Source organism: Tursiops truncatus, chromosome 4, assembly GCF_011762595.2.
Source record: "Tursiops truncatus isolate mTurTru1 chromosome 4, mTurTru1.mat.Y, whole genome shotgun sequence".
In the NCBI taxonomy this organism is placed as follows: domain Eukaryota; kingdom Metazoa; phylum Chordata; class Mammalia; order Artiodactyla; family Delphinidae; genus Tursiops; species Tursiops truncatus.
Window position 1 is genome coordinate 97,984,579 of NC_047037.1, and position 16,127 is coordinate 98,000,705.

The following is a 16,127-nucleotide window of genomic DNA, read 5'->3' on the forward strand; positions in this document are numbered from 1 at the left end:
AAGGAAGCTATTCAAGTAACTGTAAAGTACTACTTCCTTTTTAGAGGGCAATTCGGTGGTTATGCTAAAGTTCCTTGACTTATCTCCCTGGAAGGCAGTTCTGGCCTCAAGCCAAGTGATCTAGGAATGAGGACCAGGTGGGAAAGGAACTGAGATCTCTTCCTGACTCCTAGTTACCCCGACAACGAAAAGAGGTTGGCCCTTCTGGTTGCTGGGTAGCTCCCTGCACAGACCGCCAGATGGTAGGACACCTCCCCGAATTGTGTGTGGGCGGGGCGAGGGGGTGGGAGCAGTGTACAAAGCTGCTGTATCTTGGAGCAGCTTGCTCAGAGCTCTTATTCAACCCTGAGAAATGTTAGAAGCCTGGACCACTGTCCCAGCTGATGTGCCACCTCACAGGAGAGAAGGGAGATGTCTCACCCTTCCCATCTGTCTGTGGAGATGCTCTCCTAATTTCCAGTCCCATGACTGATAATTGAGACAAAATATCTGGGTCACTTTACTCAGAGCACTCAGCGCATTAATGATACTTAACATTTTTAACAGCTTTCTTTCATCATAACTGGTTTATGGAGCTGAACTTATGCTACTTCACTTCATGGGAGTGTTGTTATAGGATGGATCCCTAAAAGTGGAATTGCTGGGCAAAATGTACGTAAACCTACACTCAAATAATTAACTATTTTATATTTTCATGTTCAAAACTTCATGCTTAAAAAACAAAAAGCAAAAAGCTATTTTCTATAGCACTCCTGAAGCAGAGTGCAAGGTGGAGTCATTACAGTGGGCTGAGAGCGGCACAAAGGCTTCTCTGCATTTCGCAAACTCCAGTCTGCTGTAAACGCGTGTACCTTTCAAATCAGCAGTTCCATTTTTTAGGACTCCATCCTGCAGAACTAATTACACAGGAACACAAAAATATGTATGGGGATGGTCACAGCAGCATTGCCTGTAATGTTTAAAAACAGGAAAATAATGCCCACGAATAGAAAGTGACTAATTAGATTATGGTAGTATATCCTAGTAATGAATGCAACTATTGCAAAGCTATTATAAATATGTATATACCTATACTGATATGATGACAGCTACAGTATATTGGCTTTAGAAGTTCTACATTCATAAAACACATACGGTGTGATTCATTTATATCAAGCAGAAAAATAAAGGACCACTGGTATGTGTGTATATACTTGTGAGTACATAAGAAAAAGTCCTGAAGGCTACACACCAAAATGTTGACAGAGATTTTTTCTAGAATTATAGGGGTAGAGAAAGAAAGGGGATTTTTGCTGCTTACCCTAAATCTATCTAACTTGAAGTATTTATAATGTACATGAGCAATATTTGTAATTTTTAAAAAGGCACTAACAAAGTTATTTTTATGTGATTGGGGAAAGAGAGTAAAAAAAAAATCCAAAATAAAAATGCGTCAGTGTTTAGGTACAAATTTGAACTCTCTAACTTGGCGATTCCCTACCTGTGTGCTCTTTATTCTATACAATGCATTTTTCCAATCAGTAGACACCAAATAGAAATATCAGATGAAAACAAAACAAAACCCTTAAGCCCATGTTGAAAGAACAAGAAGAAAACCTATGTGAATCTTGTTTTTATTGTGCAGTGGAAAAAAACTAGGCATGAAAGAAGCTTGAAGAAAAAGGTTAATACATTCGAACTCATAAAAATGTAGTTTCTAAAGGCAAAACGCACCAAGAAATAAAAAGACAAGTTGGGAAAAAATACTTGCAGCACACAGCAAATGGTTACTTATTATACCAAGAGCTCTTAGGGGACCAAAAAAAACCCCAAGAATTTAATAGAAAAATAGGCAAACTACATGAACAAGCAGCACTCTGAAGAGAAAAATAAACATTACTTAATTAAACAAATATGTATGCCTACTATGTGCCAGGCACTGTTCTGAGCAGGTATATAGCTGTGAAGGAAACAGACAATAATTTCTGCCCCTGTGGAGCTTACAATCTAGTAAATTTGAAGAGTCTTGACTTCACTAATCAAATTTAAAGTTATGTATCATTTGCACTTATTGGTAAAAATGATTATTAAAACCCAGTGTGGGGACTTCCCTGGTGGCGCAATGGATAAGACTCCGCACTCCCAATGCAGGGGCCCTGGTTCCATCCCTGGTCAGGGAACTAGATCCCACACGCATGACACAACTAAGAGTTCATGTGCCACAGCTAAGGAGCCCACCTGCCACAACTAAGACCCCATGCAACCAAATAATAAATAAATATTTTTTTAATATAAAAACCTTTAAAAAATCTTAGTGTAGAGATATAAGTACTTTCCTGTGCTTTTTGTGAGAATGCAAATTGGTCAGGTTTTTTTGGAGGATATTTTAGCAAAATCAATTATAATTTTAAACATTTATATACTTTGTTGCAGAAATTCCACTGATAGAAACTTCTGTTGTAGATATGTTTGCCTAGTTATACAAAGTTGTGTTTAAGAATTGCCATTTAGATATTGCATATAATGGAGAGACACCATGACTCAAACAGCCATTGGTAAGGGATTGGAGTAATAGGGTTCACATATACTGTAGATTTCTGTATAGTCACTAAAACCATGAGTTAGTCCTATATCTAATGACTTGGAATAATGTCCAAGATATTATTAAATTTAAACAGCAAGTTGCTAAGCAAGTTGCCTAGTAGGATCCTGTTACTGTTAGATATACAAAAAATAGAAAGAATGATATTTATAGTACAGCTTATGTTAGTACACAAACAGAAAGTATCTGATACGATACACACCAGACATGAACATTAGCTATCTCTGGAGGATGCATTCATGGGAGGACTTTCCTTTCTAAATTATTCATTTCAGAATGTTTGATTTTCACAATAAGCGCCATTTGTAACCAAAAAAAAAAAAGTAGAAATTTCAAAGCATTTTATGTTTTAGGAATTTTTACATGCAGTTGCTTGGAAACATATCAAACTGAACTTTGCTTGTTGGGGAGTGGGGGGGTCTGTGGTTTTTTTGAGAATTAATGACAAAACTCTGTTGTAAAGGGAGGATTATACACCATTTTCATCAGAACCCTGATAGTGACAGTGTTTTAGGTTTCTATTATTCTCAACCTTTGAATTAAAAGGAACTCATCTAATTTCAAACTTGCAGGGAATTCTACATCACCAAAGAATATTTGTAAGAGACTGACTTGTCAAGCAGAGAGACACTGGTGGGATACCAAGTTGGTTCTAGAGAGTCCCCCAGGAACCTCGGCCCCTGCATAACTAGGAACCTCTCCCAGCTTTCCGCCACCACAGCTGAAGATAAACATAGGGGATTCAAGAGGGTAGGGGAAAAAAGAAGGGCAAGGTGGAACCGCTGGATATACTAGGGTTAATTAAAGACACTTCAGCTAAAATTCGAGTCAGAACAGGCCTGTAGTGGGAGCTTTCATGATCTGCCATGCATCTCCAATTACTCCAAACAGTAAAGGTCTTGCCTACTTTACTATCCAGCAGGAAGAAGAAAACTTCTCTTTGCCCAAGGCCAGCCCAGCCAATAATAAACTGTAGCAGCCCAACCAATGAAAAGCCTCCATACTTTGAACTCCCAGCTTCCTCCAATCGACTCCTTGGTTATAATAGCCCTTCACAATAACCCCCTCACCCTTCGCTATAAAAGCAGGTTCCCGTTCCTTGTTCTTTGGATTTGCCTATGGTCTGCCATGGTTGGTGTATCCAGAATTGCAGTTCCTCTGGCTATTCCCCAAAAAACTCGTTTTTGCTTATATTATTAAAGTTGACAACTCTAGTGTGACATATTATACTGCTGCCCGGTGCTAGGTGATTTTATAGACTGCATTGTTTACCACACATAGCAAGCCCGTAAGCTAAATATCGTTATTCCCATTTTCCAGATAAGGAATTAAGGCTCAGAGAAATTACACAGCTTGTCCAAGGGCCCAAATCTCAACTTTGAACCCATATTAAACTCTTCACACCCATGACATAGTGCCTTTCTATTCAAGAGATGAAGAATGTGAGAAAATCAATTACATGCTACAGTGGGACATTTTGGGAAAACACAACCATGGTTAATTGAATGAGAACCTTGTGAAGGCTTAATTAGCCTTTTGTGCATGGGTATCAAAATGTCAACTGAAATGGAATTGTAGTCATTTCCAGTTTCCAAAAACCCAGAATGTTTTCTCCAGGGATATACAGAAAGTAAGTTACTGAAACCTTTCATCAGAACCCTAGCCATCATCCCTCCCAGGTCAGTCTGCTCTCTTTCACACCTGAACTCACTTGGGGGGGCAGATCCCATTTTTAAGGTAATTATAGTAGTAGAAGCAGTAGCTATAATGGCATCAGGGTCACCACAAAGAAAACATGCTCAGCGGCTTCCTGGAAGCATGCATACCCAGTACTTCAATTCTTTATTTTTATTCCTCACTAGGAATAGTTTATTACACTACAGGACATTATGAATAAAAGAGGACCAGTATCAGTAATGAAAACCTCTAGATACAGGAACCACTTATGAACATCTGAAGTAGAAGTAAATGAAGGGTTAAAACTGACGATTGTTTCCCAGTGATTTAAACTAGTAGTCTGTTTTACTACAGTTTTCATTTTTACTGTATCTTCTTGTCAGCTTTTTAATTTATTTTGTGTGTGTGTTCAGATTGGCAGCAGTTTTTTCAAATCCTGCTCATGACTTAATTATTACAAGTCTATTAACACATGGTGATATACTGACCATCCAAGCAACGGTCTGCAGTGCCTCAGAAGTGGCAAATACTGATAAATTTCATCTTCACCATCACTTTAGTATTATTGCATAAAACTGTGGGTTTCTGAATCCCTGCCTAAGGGACTGAAAAGAAGCACATATAATTTTGGTTTTGCTTGGAGAGAGGGATGGGAGTAGGCAGGATTTAATTGTATGCTTCTGTGCCTATTACAAGATAAATTAATGCATTTTAACCAAGCCAAATCCTAGACGTTGGATCCCCCAAGTTTTGTATAACTGATAAAACATTTACTGTCTGTAGATTTAAAAGCTGAATACCGTTGAATCTTCCTGGGTCCGTTAACACCAAGAGTCCTGCCACTGAGACTCTCTCAGATAAAATTCTAATCCACAGGCTGGAAAGCAATAAAAATCCAATACTAAATACTTGGAAGTTGTCCCTAAATTGTACTTAACTCCAAGATGATTCATAAGTTCATTTGTACATTGCTTCAGGAAATGCGCATGTCCTTGCAGTTGTCACCCCCCGGCCCCCCCCGCACTTACTCTATATCTGAGATCTCTCTGGGACCCACTCACCACTTCCACAGAGGGACTGGGGAGTCTTCCATTTCTAGCTCCGACTACTTGCTTAATTCTCAATCGTGTACTCCCAACTGCTTGCTGAACATCCCGTCCATCATGTATTTATCAGCACCCACTGTATGCAAAATACTTTACAAAAAGCAGAGTCTACAAATAGAAAACTGAATGTTTTAGTCTTCCACACCAACCAGCCTTTCCTCTTAACAGACTCATTATTACTGATAATGCTTGTCATCCTTGACCTCTCCTTCTTTTCCCCCATCTTACCTGAACTTCTATCCTTCATGTCATTAACACTCCACATTCAGTCATCAAATGCATATTGATTAAGTGCTTGCTATATGTCAGACACTGTTGAAGGTGCTAGGAATACAGTTTGCCGGTGAGGAAACAGGCAAAAATCCTTGCTCTCCTGGAGCTTATATTCTAATAATTAACAGTGTCCTGAAAGAGCTTTCAAATGTCATCTTGTTGAGCCCTTCATCTCCATTTCACCCTCTCACATGGTGTTTATTTCAACAACACCACCCCCCAGCCTAGATACCCAGGGCCACCCCATCAGACATCCCACCACCTAGAGCAGCTCTCTGTGTGATTATATCCTGGAGACCCACAACTTGCTCTTTCACTTCCCAACATTAGGCAAATCTCTCCAAACTCCGCTTAGGCCTCTCTTCCCTTTCTCTCTAGAACACCCTGACTCCCAGCCCCACCCAAACAGAGAACAATAGTGGACTCCACCTTCTCTGCCTCCATCAGTCTATGCTTTTGAAAACATATTTCAGTCATCTTTTAGGGATCTGGTAACTTTTGTCTTTTTATCCTGTAACAGAAAAGTCACTGAACAACAGAACACCAAAGCATGGTTACCTTCTAGAGATAGAGGAGGGATGAATATTTATAGCAGGGATTCATGGGGAAACATAAAGAGGTTTAAAAAAAATTCTTTTTTTTTTTTTAAATAAATTTATTTATTTATTTTTGGCTGAGTTGGGTCTTTGTTACTGGGCGCGGGCTTTCTCTAGTTGCGGCGAGCAGGGGCTACTCTGTTGCGGTGGGCGGGCTTCTTGCTGCTGTGGCTTCTCTTGTTGTGGAGCATGGGCTCTAGGCATGCGGGCTTCAATAGTTGTGGCACACGGGCTCAGTAGTTGTGGCTCACGGGCTTTAGAGTGCAGGCTCAGTAGTTGTGGCACATGGGCTTAGTTCGTCTGCGGCATGTGGGATCTTCCCGGACCAGGGCTCGAACCCGTGTCCCCTGCATTGGCAGGCAGATTCTTAACCACTGCGCCACTGGGGAAGCCCTAAAACAAATTCTTATTAACAGTCACCTAATAACACAAGGCAGAGTGTGGCAGCCCCAAATGAATACAAACCCTAGACAGGAGAGAGAGGTAGGTGAAGCAGAAAGAAAGTAACATTTCTTGAGCCCTAAGGAGGGACTTGGCATTCATGATCACATTTAATGATAGCAAACCTGGGAGTTAAATATTACTGAGATAGTATGAAGAGGACAAAAACAGGAACAAAACCAGATTCAAACCTAGGTCTGGGTGGGTCCTGATCCCTGGCACATGCATTCATTTGGCAGAGAGAGAGGGACCTAATGCTTTTGTCCTGAAATCCCTCAAATGACTGACATACACAGAAAAAAACTAAAGTGCACAGATATAACTTAATCCCCAAGTTTCTGGATTTTGATAAAATAGTGATCCATTTATGTCTTTAATTTTTTTTTATTTTCAAGCTAAACACCAACATTTCCATTTCATTATCATTTCTATTTTTTTCCCTAGTAGAAATGATGCTCTTCTTACTGTCCTTAAACATAAAGATCCATCCAGGAGTGACCTAACAGGTAAAAACAGAGTCTGATGCAGTGTTCTGTGGGTCTTTTTATTTCTTCCCTTTATAAATGTTATTTCACAATGAATTAAATACTTGCTTTTGGAGTTGAGTAGCCTTTCCCAAACTGTGTTGTTGGAAGATGCTAATCTGAGTTCCAAGCATACAAGATTCAGGACTTCCCTGGTGGCGCAGTGGTTAAGAATCCATCTGCTAATGCAGGGGACGTGGGTTCGAGCCCTGGTCCGAGAAGATCCCACATGCCCTGAAGCAACTAAGCCCTTGCACCACAACTACTGAACTTGTGCTCTAGAGCCCGAGTGCTGCAACTACTGAAGACTGCGCTCCTAGAGCCCATGCTCCGCAACAAGAGAAGCCACAGCAACAATAAGCCACCGCACGCAAGGAAGAGTAGCCCCCTCTTGCCGCAACTAGAGAAAGCCCGCGCAGCAACGAAGACCCGACGCAGCCAAAAATAAATAAAATTTAAAAAAAAAAACAAAAGGATACAAGATCTGAGGCAAATAAGATTGAGTTCTAACCCTCCTCCAAGCCACAAGCAATACATATTAGCATATCAAAGGATCAGATAAAAACAACAATAAAGAACGGTGTTTAAATTTGCTTAGTGGTTAAACAAATTTAAAATCAGCTTGTAGGGCTTCCCTGGTGGCGCAGTGGTTGAGAGTCCGCCTGCCGATGCAGGGGACACGGTTTCATGCCCCGGTCTGGGAAGATCCCACATGCCGCGGAGCGGCTGGGCCCGTGAGGCATGGCCGCTGAGCCTGCACGTCCGGAGCTTGTGCTCCGCAATGGGAGAGGCCACAACAGTGAGAGGCCCGTGTACAGCAAAAAATACCCAAAAAAACAAAAAAACAGCTTGTCTTTGTGGGGGAAAAGACTCTTCTTCAGTATTCTATTATAATCTACTCTTCTATCTCCCCAAACCAGTTAACAGGAGAAAAAATTGCTGTAGATTTGATTCTCTGTATATCCAGTTAGAAAACCAAGGGCTGGGATCTTTTCATAAAAATCAACCATGAATATAAGTTTGGACATGAATGTCACTTACTTCACGAGAAATATTCTTAGAAAAAAAATCGTATGGCAAACTTGCAGTGACAGATTTATTTTTGTTTTGTTTTGTTTTTTTGTGGTACATGGGCCTCTCACTGTTGTGGCCTCTCCCGTTGCAGAGCACAGGCTCCGGACGCGCAGGCTCAGCGGCCATGGCTCACGGGCCCAGCCGCTCCGCGGCATGTGGGATCTTCCCGGACCGGGCCACGACCCGTATCCCCTGCATCGGCAGGCGGACTCTCAACCACTGCGCCACCAGGGAAGCCCGCAGTGACAGATTTAATATAAAATTGCTTCCTATTGCTCTAGGAACCATACGGTTATCAGCATTTCTTAATATTTTACTGTTAGTACTTAATACAATCAGTCTTTTTTCAATAACGTGTGTTTTGGTTCAGATATAATAAAATGAATTCTGGTCAAAATTCAGGTTAATTTCTGAAATCACCTATCTTTTCGCTAGCTGGCTTTTCTTCATCTCTGCAGAAGTAGTTTGTGCAATGTCAAATGTTTTGGCAATCAAAATCTTAGTGCAACAGAAATTCCTTTGGCACCAACCCACGCCTACTTATTTCTACTAAAACTTCATAGTACATCACAATGTGAAATGATCATGTTAATAGGGGGAATGGAATTGGATATATACATCATGATTTCATTGATTTATTCATTTATATGTTTATCGAGAAACTGCTATATACCCAGCACAATGGCATTCCAGGCATCAGACATACAGAATCCTAGACATTGGAATTCCTGCCTTGAGAAATGATATGAGGGAAATAGGCATTAAGACTACAAACACTTACTGAGATTCTATGCGTCAAGCATTGGCTAAGTTCAAAGAGAACAGTGGTGAATGAACAGATTTTCCACCTTGATGATGATTGCAGATGAGCAGACATGTAGACAAACACTATTTGTCAGGGTATTGTAACTGTTGGACATAAACAGCGTGGTGGGAACTAGAGGAAACAACTTCCTGGGAGCATTTGGAAAGATGATATTTGTAATTTGCTTTATGCAGAAAATAATCTTCCTTGTTTATTTTTTTCCAAAAGGTTTTCCTTTTCTAGTGTTATCTTTGCTTAAAATAAGACATGCATGTACTTAGAATTTGCCAGAAGAGAATCTTACCCAAGGATTCTTAGTCACTGAGATATGAATGACTTTTCCAAAGAGGTCTGTAGAGGTCTCACACTCTGACCCCATCACCTAACAGTTCCAAGCCCTAATTATTGCCTCAGATTTTTGGCCCCGCCTCAGGGTCTCTCATTCTGCAGGACTAGAGTGTGGCCTGAGAATTTTTATTTCTAACAGGCTCCCAGAAGTTGCTGATGCTGCCTGTCCAAGGCCCACACTTTAATAATAAGCATGGTTTAGGGAATTAAATATACCAACTGCTCAAGTTAAAGTCATTATTAAAGGACTGCAAGACAGATGATATCTCTGATTCATAGGAGGAATAACAAGGCATACGTTAGTAATAAAATACAAATTTAGATAGGCAGGCAAAATAAAATAATAAATATTTTATATCCTAAATGCAAGAATCTATTAACTTGAAGTCAGAAATCTGTTATCACTGATTATCAGGATTCAAAATACTTAGAGGTTGAGATGCTTTATGGTTTAACTTGAAATAACTCTTCTTTTCCTCTTCCATAGACAGACGTTTTAGAAATTTAGATTTTAAAAAAAAATTCTGACTACATCCAAACGAGTAACATAATGTTAGATTTTGTGGTGAGAACACAGTCCCAAGGATGTGGGGGAATTTGTTATTTCTTGTGAATGGGCCTCTTGGGAAACAAACTTCTAACACAGCATCAATGAGAGCAAACAAAAGGTACTAGGATGGTGGTGACAATACAGGAGGTCTGGGCAACATGAGGGGGACAGATGCCAACTAAGAGTCTTTAAAAAAAAAATGAAAAGAGAATCTATATTTTTAGATTAATCTGCCTGCAGTCTGAAAACTCAATGTGCCTAATATCAAGAGGGCTACACTCCTAGGCTGTTATTAATAGAAACATAACTACATCAAGAAAAGTATCTATGCTGTATTATTTTCCTCCTGCTGCTAAGCTTTGTTACAGCAAATCATACTTTATTGGCTTAAAACAACACAAATTTATTTTCTTACAGTTCTAGAGGTCAGAAGTCCAAAATCAAGATGTCATCAAGGCTGCATTCCTTCTAGAGGTTCCAGGGGGGAATCAGTTTCCTTGCCTTTTCCAGTGTCTAAAGACCACTTGCATTCCACGGCTTGTGGCCCTTCTTCCATTTTCAAGGCCGGCAGCATAGCATCTTCAGGTCTCTCTGTGACACCTGTTTCTCTCAACATATGTTCTTTTCTGACTCTGACCCTCCTTACCTCCCTCTTATAAAGACCCTGTACTTACATTGGGCCCACCTGGATAATCTTCCCCTCTCAATCTCCTTAATTATGTCTGTAAAGTTCCTCTTGCCATTTAGAGTAACATTTTCACAGTTTCTGGGGACAATTTTGGGGGGTACGGGGTGGAGACATTATCTGGCTTCCCACATGTGCCATTTATTTTGTCCTGGCCAAAAACCACTTGGAGTAGTGTTTTCAATGCTGGGCATCACATTTTCAGGAGGAAATTGATAAATGATATTCTATAGAAGAGAAAAATCATGAATCATTCATTCAGTCAGCAAACATTTGTGAAGTGTTCACTATGTGCCAGGCGCTGGGCGAGAAGAACTCTGGAGATGCCGATAAGAGCATAGGAGGCTGTAGGATATAATGCTTATGAGCCAGGACCCTGGAGTCTAATCATCTGGTTTTGAATCCTGGCCTCACCATTTATATACTGTGTGACCTCGTAAATTACTTAATCTCTCTGTGCCTCAGTTTTGTTACTTATGAAACTGAGATAAAATTATAACAGTCCCATAGGGTTCTTATGAAGATTATGTGAGATTCTTTTTTTATTTTTTTGGCCACGCCAATGGCATGCGGGCTCTTACTTCCCGACCAGGGATTGAACCCATGTCGTCTGCAATGGAAGCGTGGAGCCCTAAACACTGGACTGCCTGGGAATTCCTAAGTGAGGTTCTTGATAAAGCCTTTGGCATAATGACTGGCATGTAGAGTTCAGTAAATGTTGGCATTGAGGAGGCGTGAGAGGACTACTGCAGACTGTGGAGCGCCTGACAACCATGCGGAATTTGGAAAGGCTTTCCAGAGCTAGGTCTTGAAAGTTGAGTTTCTTGTAGTTCATTGAGGAGAAATAAGGGATGTACAGTGAGAAGACATAGTGAAAGATTTGGAAACCACAAGGTATGGCTGAGCAGAATGGGGGAATTTAGCTTAGGAACTTTAGGAAAAGAGTTAGGAGTCACATGAGAGCTACATTTAAATCCTGTTGCTTGGGCAGTTGACACAACACAAAGAAATTAGGCTTATTTTCTTCTATCTGGAAAAATATCCAAGCCCAAGTGAAATGACAAAAACAGCATTCATCTCAATATTTGAAAGAACTTGTGAATAATAAGGATTCCTTTAATGGGGTGGGTGGAATCATATAAACCCTTCTCTGTGCTCCACTGACTGTCAAATACACTGCCTTCTTGATGCAATGGTCTGTCTTAAATTCATTTTTCCCTGTACCCTTGTCAATAGAAACCCAAAGATTTTAAGGACTCGGCTGGCCATAAACTTTAAGGGAGACTGGGCTTCTCCCAGTCCCAGGGGTGTAAATCAGGATGGGTTTGAACCAACCATGGCAGCCACTGCCTTTGTGGTTGAGGAGGTTAGGAACCAGCATGCCACACGATTCTCGCCAATGCGATAAGAGAGGAGGGCCTTTGGAAAAGTTTTCCTCGTCTCTTCAGAAGATAAATGAGGAAAGGGAGTGCTCTCTCTGTCCTTCTTCCAGCTGGGAGACATCAAGCCAGCGTCTGGAGAAGGCAGAACAAGAAGACAGAAAGGATCTGGATCCTTGATGAGGTGGACCAGCTGCTAAATGATCTGACCCTGGAATCGTTATAAAGTATGTCTTTCATTATATTAATATGTAATATATTAAAATACATTCAGTGTTAAAGTCAGTCACATTTTTCCTTCTTACAGCCCCAAAATCATCCCGCATATACAACTAGCAGTCTAGAACCCTGACAATCCAGGCTGTCATCAGAAAATAACCATGGGGGCTTCCCTGGTGGCGCAGTGGTTAAGAATCCGCCTGCCAATGCAGGGGCCATGGGTTCGAGCTCTGGTCCGGGAAGATCCCACATGCCACGGAGCAACTAAGCCCATGCACAACTACTGAAGCCTGCGCGCCTAGGACCCATGCTCCAAAACAAAGAAAAGCCACCGCAATGAGAAACCCACGCACTGCAACGAAGAGTTGCCCCCGCTCGCCGCAACTAGAGAAAGCCCGCGGGCAGCAACAAAGACCCAACGCAGCCAAAAAATAAAATAAAATAAATGCAATAAAGAAATTTTAAAAAAAGAAAAGAAAAGAAGCATGGTCTCTCTATGGTTTATCGAAATGTTGGCTTTGAGAACTAATTTTAAATTAAGATTACTGACCTGATTTTCAGGTGGGAGATTCTGTTAGACACATTTCTTGGTTCATTTTTTTCTCTACTTATCTTCAGTTTTATCTTTTGGATCAAACCATATCATTAAAGGGCTAGGTACTTATCCAGCCATTTAAATTAACACCACAAGGTGTCTAGTGATGGAATAACTTGCCTGTATTAACAATATAACTATTTTTCAGAATTCCTGCATAGGTGAAGGATTAATTTTCTAACTCCTAAAATTTCTACAAGTCTAAGAGTCTGTGCTATCAACATTTCTAAGTAATGCACTAAACCCACTACATATTGATAAACTGATTATTTTGCTATTGCAGAAATTCATCCAAGAGATACTCAGGAAAATATGCCAACAGGAGCAAAAGATTATTTCCCTTTTGGAAGAGAGAACTGTCCCTCTGATTTCTGCTAAATGTCCTTTTTGGACCATATATTCCTAAATAACCTTACAATCTCCTTAAGTTTCTCACTTCTCCATTTCCACCTCTATCCCCTCCAGCTCATTCTTATTTTCAATCAGGATGAGTTGGAACAGTTTACTGGCCCAGATTAGGTTCTGGAAAGGGACAGCTCCTCAGAGATAACAGAGACATGTTTTCTCTTCTCGCATCATTTTTCTTTAAAGATTTTACAGGACCTATGCCTGCATTTACATCTGAAAAGAGTAGTTTCATTCTGAGCCACACCCTTGCCAAAGTTTATTAAGAATACTGGTAAAGTATGACACATTTACAAGAATCCTTTCTTTTAAAACCGGACAGAGCAAGAAGATTTGGTCTGTCATCCCCAAGTCTAGGGAAGAATGTCAAGTCAAAATTTAATTACAAAGTCTAAGACAATGGAAAAAGACAAGGTGTTCCCACTTCTCTCAGGCTCTCTTCCAGTTAGAAGGTGAGGATTTCCAGAAGCCTGCAGCTATGTTTCAGTCATTTTTTGGAGTTTACAGGACTAAACTATATAAGCTATATTTTCTTATTTTCTGTACTCTTGATGCCCTTGCATTGGGGGCCTCGCTGACAGGTGTGATACTGTGATTTATAATAAGAAATATATATTTGGTCTTAGTCCCCATTTCTGGCATAAATTTCCTAAGCGATAAGTGACAAAGGCGTCTTTTGTTATGTTAATGAGATGACTTTTAGACCTAACCAAAGGATGGGGGCTGGTTGCCAAGGGAACCAACTCTGTGATTAGAGGATTGGAACTTTCAGATTCACCCCCAGACCTCCCAGGAGGGGAGAGGGGCTGAAGATTGAATTCAGTCACCATTGGCCAATGATTTAATCAATTATGCCTACTGTAAAAACCGAACAGGATGGGGTTCAGAGGGCTTCCAGGTTGGTGAACACATGAAGATTTGGGGAGAGTAGTGTGCTTGGAGAAGCTCTGTACCCTTTCCCCATTCCTTGCCCTATGTATCTCTTCCATCTGGCTGTTCCTGAGTTACATCCTTTTATAATAAACCAGCAATCTAGTAAGTAAAATGAGCGGCTCTAGCAAATAAACCAAACCCAAGGAGGGGGTCATTGGAACCTCCAATCTATAGATCAGAAGCATAGGTGACAACCGGGACTTGGTGACTGCTGTCTGAAGTGGGGAGGAAGGGGCACTCTTGTAGGACTGAGCCTTTAACCTGTGAGATCTGATGCTACATCCTCTTTTGTGTGCTTATTCTTCCCTTTTTTTCTTCCTTTTTTTTTCTTCCTTTTTTTTTTTTTCCCACCTCTTCAGCATGGGACTGAATAATAATACCTGCCCAATTTATTTTCAAAATGTTTTGGAAAACGAAGATGTTAAACACATACCAGTGCTAGTTTAAAACCTTTAGAGACTCAAAGACCCCACATGTTATGGAGCTTATTTTCAATAAGTAATTCTATATAAAAGTAATTTTAAGCCATAATGTAAGTGGAAGAGAGACCAGGAAAATCCTAATTTTTTTTTTTTCCACATTTCTACAGTTTAAAAGTATAATTATAGGGCTTCCCTGGTGGCGCAGTGGTTGAGAGTTCGCCTGCCGATGCAGGGGACACGGGTTCATGCCCCGGTCCTGTAAGATCCCACTTGCCGTGGAGCAGCTGGGCCTATGAGCCATGGTCGCTGAGCCTGCGCGTCCGGAGCCTGTGCTCCGCAACGGGAGAGACCACGACAGTGAGAGGCCCACGTACCGCAAAAAAAAAAAAAAAAAGAAAGAAAAAAAATATATAATTATATGTCGATTTTTATTTAAAAATAAAACAGGGTACCTCTTTTCCTGGTGTCCTACACATGTACTTAATCTGGCTTTGGATAATCTAGTTCTAATTGAGCACCTACTATGCAAATCTCTGTGCTCTACGCTATATGAAAATAGGGTGATACGACAGTGAATGAGTGGTGGGGTTCTGAATTCTTTTTTTAACTATTTTATTTTTTAATTTATTCTTTCTAGTTTTATTGAGATATAATCTTTTTTTAACATCTTTATTGGAGTATAACTGTTTTACAGTTTTACAATGGTGTGTTCGTTTCTGCTTTATAACAAAGTATAAATATATATAACAAAGTATAAATATATATAACAAAGTATACATATACATATATCCCCATATCTCTTCCCTCTTGCGTCTCCCTCCCTCCCACTCTCCCTATCCCACCCCTCTAGGTGGTCACAAAGCACCAAGCTGATCTCTCAGTGCTATGCGGCTGCTTCCCACTAGCTATCTATTTTACATTTGATAGTGTATATATTTCCATGCCGCTCTCTCACTTTGTCCCAGCTTACCCTTCCCGCTCCCTGAGTCGTCAAGTCCATTCTCCACATCTGCATCTTTATTCCCGTCCTGCCCCTAGGTTCCTCATGACCGTTTTTTTTTTTTAGATCCCACATATATGTGTTACCATACGGTATTTGTTTTTCTCTTTCTGACTTACTTCACTCTGTATGACAGACTCTAGGTCCATCCACCTCATTACAAATAACTCAATTTCGTTTCTTTTTATGGCCGAGTAATATTCCATTGTATATATGTGCCACAGCTTCTTTATCCATTCATCTGTTGATGGACACTTAGGTTGCTTCCATGAACTGGCTATTGTAAATAGAGCTGCAATGAACATTTTGATACATGACTCTTTCTGAATTATGGTTTTCTCAGGGTATATGCCCAGTAGTGGGATTGCTGGGTCGTATGGTAGTTCTATTTTTAGTTTCTTAAGGAACCACCATACTGTTCTCCATAGTGGCTGTATCAATTTACATTCCCACCAACAGTGCAAGAGGGTTCCCTTTTCTCCACATCCCCTCCAGCATTTATTGTTTCTAGATG

General features: G+C 40.4%; 2 protein-coding genes across 3 annotated transcripts in view; one reads left to right on the forward strand and one right to left on the reverse strand.

Moving 5' to 3' along the window:
* The window catches only part of ST3GAL6 (ST3 beta-galactoside alpha-2,3-sialyltransferase 6), a 100,426-nt gene that overhangs the window by 83,246 nt on the left and 1,053 nt on the right, over nt 1–16,127 (reverse strand). The window lies entirely within an intron of this gene.
* The window catches only part of CPOX (coproporphyrinogen oxidase), an 84,590-nt gene that overhangs the window by 3,537 nt on the left and 64,926 nt on the right, over nt 1–16,127 (forward strand). The window lies entirely within an intron of this gene.